The sequence below is a fragment of the Triticum dicoccoides genome, chromosome 5A (genome assembly GCF_002162155.2).
Source record: "Triticum dicoccoides isolate Atlit2015 ecotype Zavitan chromosome 5A, WEW_v2.0, whole genome shotgun sequence".
Classification (NCBI taxonomy): domain Eukaryota; kingdom Viridiplantae; phylum Streptophyta; class Magnoliopsida; order Poales; family Poaceae; genus Triticum; species Triticum dicoccoides.
In genome coordinates, this window is record NC_041388.1 from 334,045,474 (window position 1) to 334,051,604 (window position 6,131).

Genomic DNA, 6,131 nt, shown 5'->3' on the forward strand with positions numbered 1-6,131 from the left:
CATCTCATCAAAGCATATATTCCAACTCCGAGATGCTTACTCCAGTCCTTAGAAGGATTGCTGGAGCTTTGCATACTTATTAGCATCTTTCAGGATTGACAAAACCTTCCGGTTGTATCACATACAACCTTTCCTCAAGAAAATCATCGAGGAAACAATGTTTGACATCCTATCTGCAAGATTTCATAAATAATGCTAATATAATTCCAACAGACTCTTAGCATCGCTACGAGTGAGAAAGTCTCATCATAGTCAACTCCTTGAACTTGTCGGAAAACATCTTAACGACAAGTCGAGCTTTCTTAATGGTGACATTTACCATCATTGTCCGTCTTCCTTTTAAAAATCCATCTGTACTCAACAGCCTTACGACCATCGAGCCGTTCTGCCGAAGTCTACACTTTGTTTTCATACATGGATCCTCTCTCGGATTTTATGGCCTCGAGCCATTTATCGGAATCCGGGCCCACCATCGCTTCTCCATAGCTCGTAGGTTCATTGTTGTCTAGCAACATGACTTCAAAGACAGGATTACGTACCACTCTGAAGTAGTACGCATCCTTGTCATCCTACGAGGTTTGGGAGTGACTTGATCCGAAGTCTCATGATCAATATCATAAGCTTCCACTTCAATTGGTGTAGGTGCCACAGGAACAACTCTTTGTGCCCTGCTATACACTATTTGAAGTGACGGTTCAATAACCTCATCAAGTCTCCACCATCCTCCCACTCAATTCCTTCAAGAGAAACTTTTCCTCGAGAAAGGACCCGATTCTAGAAACAATCCCTTATTGCTTTCGGATCTGAGACAGGAGTTATACCCAACTGTTTTGGGTGTCCTATGAAGATGCATTTATCCGCTTTGGGTTCGAGCTTATCAGCCTGAAACTTTTTCACATAAGCGTCGCAGCCCCAAACTTTTAAGAAATGACAGCTTAGGTTTCTCTAAACCATAGTTCATACGGTGTCATCTCATCGGAATTACGTGGTGCCCTATTTAAAGTGAATGTGGTTGTCTCTAATGCCTAACCCATAAACTATCGTGGTAATTCGATAAGAGACATCATGGTATGCATCATATCCAATAGGGTGCAGTTATGATGTTCGGACACACCATCACACTATGGTGTTCCAGGCTGTATCAGTTGTGAAACAATTTCCACAATATCTTAATTCTGTGCCAAACTCGTAATTCAGATATTCATCTCTATGATCATATCATAGATATTTTATCCTCTTGTCACGACGATCTTTCAACTTCACCTTGAAATTACTTGAACCTTTCAATAATTCAGACTTGTGATTCATCAAGTAAATATACTCAACATCTACTCAAATCATTTATGAAGTAAGAACATAACTATATCCACTACACGCCTCAGCACTCATTGGACTGCACACATCAAAATGTATTACTTCCAACAAGTTGCTTTCTAGTTCCATGTTACTGAAAACGAGGCTTTCAGTCATCTTGCCCATGTGGTATGATTTGCATGTCTCAGGTGATTCAAGATCAAGTGAGTCCAAATGGTCCATTTGCATGGAGTTTCTTCATGCATATACACTAATAGACATGGTTCGCATGTCTCAAACTTTTCAAAAACGAGTGAGCCCAAAGATCCATCAACATCGAGCTTCTTCATGCGTTTTAGACCGATATGACTTACGTGGTAGTGCCACAAGTAGGTGGTACTATCATTACTATCTTATATCTTTTTGGCATAAACATGTGTATCACTACGATCGAGATTCAATAAACCATTCATTTTAGGTGCAAGACCATTGAAGGCATTATTCAAACAAACAGAGTAACCATTATTCTCCTTGAATGAATAACCGTATTGTGACAGACATAATCCAATCATGTCTATGCTCAACGCAAGCACCAATCTCGACGATAGAGGGAGCGTGCGATGCTTGATCACATCAAGCTTGGGAAAAACTTCCAACACATATCGCCAGCTCACCTTTAGCTAGTCTCCGTTTACTCGGCAGCTTTTTATTTCGAGTTTACTAACATTTAGTAACCGAACCGGTATCTAATACCATGGTGCTACTAGGAGTACTAGTAAAGTACACATTAACACAATGTATATCCAATATACTTCTATCGACTTTGCCAGCCTTCTCATCTACCAAGTATCTAGGGTAATTCTGCTCCAGTGGCTGTTCCCCTTATTATAGAAGAACTTAGTCTCGGGTTTGGGTTCAACCTTGGGTTTCTTCACTAGAGCAGCAGCTGATTTGCCGTTTCATGAAGCATCCCTTTCTCCCTTGCCCTTCTTGAAACTAGTGGTTTCACCAACCATCAACAATTGATGCTCCTTCTTGATTTCTACTTTTGTGGTGTCAAACATCGCGAATATCTCAAGGATCATCATATATGTCCCCGATATATTATAGTTCATCACGAAGCTCTAGCAGCTTGGTGGTAATGACTTCGGAGAAACATCACTATCTCATCTGGAAGATCAACTCCCACTCGATTCAAATGATTGTTGTACTCAGACAATCTGAGCACAAGCTCAACAATTGAGCTTTTCTCCCTTAGTTTGCAGGCTAAGAAAATCGTCGGAGGTCTTATACCTCTTGACGTGGGCACGAGCCTGAAATCCCAATTTCATCCCTCGAAACATCTCATATGTTTTGCGACGTTTCAAAACGTCTTCGGTGCCTCAACTCTAAACCGTTTAACTGAACTATCACGTAGTTATCAAAATGTATATGTCAGATGTTCGCAACATCCACAGACGACGTTCGAGGTTCAGCACACTGAGCGGTGCATTAAGGACATAAGCCTTCTATGAAGCAATGAGGACAATCCTCAGTTTACGGACCTAGTCCGCATAATTGCTACTATCAACTTTCAACTAAATTTTCTCTAGGAACATATCTAAACAGTAGAACTAAAGCGCGAGCTACGACATAATTTGCGAAGACCTTTTGACTATGTTCAGGATAATTAAGTTCATCTTATGAACTCCCACTTAGATAGACATCCCTCTAGTCATCTAAGTGATTACATGATCCAAGTCAACTAGGCCGTGTCCGATCATCACGTGAGACGGACTAGTCAACATCGGTGAACATCTTCATGTTGATCGTATCTTCTATACGACTCATGTTCGACCTTTCGGTCTTCTGTGTTCCGAGGCCATGTCTGTACATGCTAGGCTCGTCAAGTCAACCTAAGTGTTTGCATGTGTAAATCTGTCTTACACCCGTTGTATGTGAACGTTGGAATCTATCACACCCGATCATCACATGGTGCTTCGAAACAACAAACTGTCGCAACGGTGCACAGTTAGGGGGAACACTTTCTTGAAATTATTATGATGGATCATCTTATTTACTACCGTCGTTCTAAGTAAACAAGATGCAAAAACATGATAAACATCACATGCAATCAAATAATAGTGACATGATATGGCCAATATCATATAGCTCCTTTGATCTCCATCTTGGGGCTCCATGATCATCTTGTCACCGGCATGACACCATGATCTCCATCATCATGATCTCCATCATCGTGTCTCCATGAAGTTGATCGCCAACTATTACTTCTAATACTATGGATACCGGTTAGCAATAAAGTAAAGTAATTACATGGCGTTGTTCAATGACACGCAGGTCATACAATAAATAAAGACAACTCCTATGGCTCCTGCCGGTTGTCATACTCATCGACATGCAAGTCGTGATTCCTATTACAAGAACATGATCAATCTCATACATCACATATCATTCATCACATTCTTTTTGGCCATATCACATCACATAGCATACCCTGCAAAAACAAGTTAGACGTCCTCTAATTGTTGTTTGCATGTTTTACGTGGCTGCTATGGGTTTCTAGCAAGAACGTTTCTTACCTATGCAAAACCACAACGTGATATGCCAATTGCTATTTACCCTTCATAAGGACCCTTTTCATCGAATCCATTCCGACTAAAGTGGGAGAGACAGACACCCGCTAGCCACCTTATACAACTAGTGCATGTCAGTCGGTGGAACCAGTCTCACGTAAGAGTACGTGTAAGGTCGGTCCGGGCCGCTTCATCCCACAATACCGTCGAAACAAGATTGTACTAGTAACGGTAAGCATATTGAACAAAATCAACGCCCACAACTACTTTGTGTTCTACTCGTGCATAGAATCTACGCAAAGACCTAGCTCATGATGCCACTGTAGGGGAACGTAGCAGAATTCAAAATTTTCTACGCATCACCAAGATCAATCTATGGAGTAATCTAGCAACGAGGGGAAGGAGAGTGCATCTACATACCCTTGTAGATCGCTAAGCGGAAGCGTTCAAGAGAACGGGGTTGAAGGAGTCGTACTCGTTGTGATCCAAATCACCGGAGATCCTAGTGCCGAACGGACGGCACCTCCGCGTTCAACACACGTACAGCCCGGTGACATCTCCCATGCCTTGATCCAGCAAGGAGAGAGGGAGAGGTTGAGGAAGACCCCATCCAGCAGCAGCACAACGGCGTGGTGGTGGAGGAGGAGCGTGGTACTCCAGCAGGGCTTCGCCAAGCATCGCAAGAGACGAGGAGGGAGAGGGGTAGGGCTGCGCCAAGAAGGAGAGGAACTCGTGTGTCTTGGGCAGCCCAAACCTCAAGTATATATAGGGGGAGGGGAGGGGCTGCGCCCCCACCTAGGGTTCCCTCCCTAGGGGTGGCGGCAGCCCCCAGATCCCATCTGGGTGGCGGCCAGGTGGAGGGGAGAGGGAGGCGCACCAGGCATGGGCCCTAAGGCCCATCTGCCCTTAGGGTTTGCCCCCCCTCCTCCCCTTAGGCGCCTTGGGCCCTTGTGGGGGGCGCACCAGCCCACCTGGGGCTGGTCCCCTCCCATACTTGGCCCATGGAGCCCTCCGGGGCTTGTGGCCCCACTTGGTGGACCCCCGGGACCCTCCCGGTGGTCCCGGTACGTTACCGATAAACCCCGAAACTTTTCCAGTGACCAAAACAGGACTTCCCATATATAAATCTTTACCTCCGGACCATTCCAGAACTCCTCGTGACGTCCGGGATCTCATCCGAGAATCCGAACAACATTCGGTAACCACATACAAACTTCCTTTATAACCCTAGCGTCATCGAACCTTAAGTGTGTAGACCCTACGGGTTCGGGAACCATGCAGACATGACCGAGACGTTCTCCGGTCAATAACCAACAGCGGGATCTGGATACCCATGTTGGTTCCCACATGTTCCACGATGATCTCATCGGATGAACCACGATGTCGAGGATTCGATCAATTCTGTATACAATTCCCTTTGTCTAGCGGTATTGTACTTGCCCGAGATCCGATCGTCGGTATCCCGATACCTTGTTCAATCTCGTTACCGGCAAGTCTCTTTACTCGTTCCGTAACACATCATCCCGCGATCAACTCCTTGATCACATTGTGCACATTATGATGATGTCCTACCGAGTGGGCCCAGAGATACCTCTCCGTCACACGGAGTGACAAATCCCAGTCTCGATTCGTGCCAACCCAACAGACACTTTCGGAGATACCCGTAGTGCACCTTTATAACCACCCAGTTACGTTGTGACGTTTGGCACACCCAAAGTATTCCTACGGTATCCGGGAGTTGCACAATCTCATGGTCTAAGGAAATGATACTTGACATTAGAAAAGCTTTAGCATACGAACTACACGATCTTTGTGCTAGGCTTAGGATTGGGTCTTGTCCATCACATCATTCTCCCAATAATGTGATCCCGTTATCAACGACATCCAATGTCCATGGTCAGGAAACAGTAACCATCTATTGATCAACGAGCTAGTCAACTAGAGGCTTACTAGGGACATGGTGTTGTCTATGTATCCACACATGTATCTGAGTTTCCTATCAATACAATTCTAGCATGGATAATAAACGATTATCATGAACAAGGAAATATAATAATAACTAATTTATTATTACCTCTAGGGCATATTTCCAACATTGTTGACCGTTATAATATCAATAGTTGGGATGATGCTTAAATTCCCAATTGCTTTAACATGAGATTTATCATACCCATAGGGAGTGAATTCCATCCAGGGTTGAAAGTCCATCTAGACCCTAAATGTATTTTGGTGCTGGCGGTGATATCATTAGTGGGACCGCGCCAC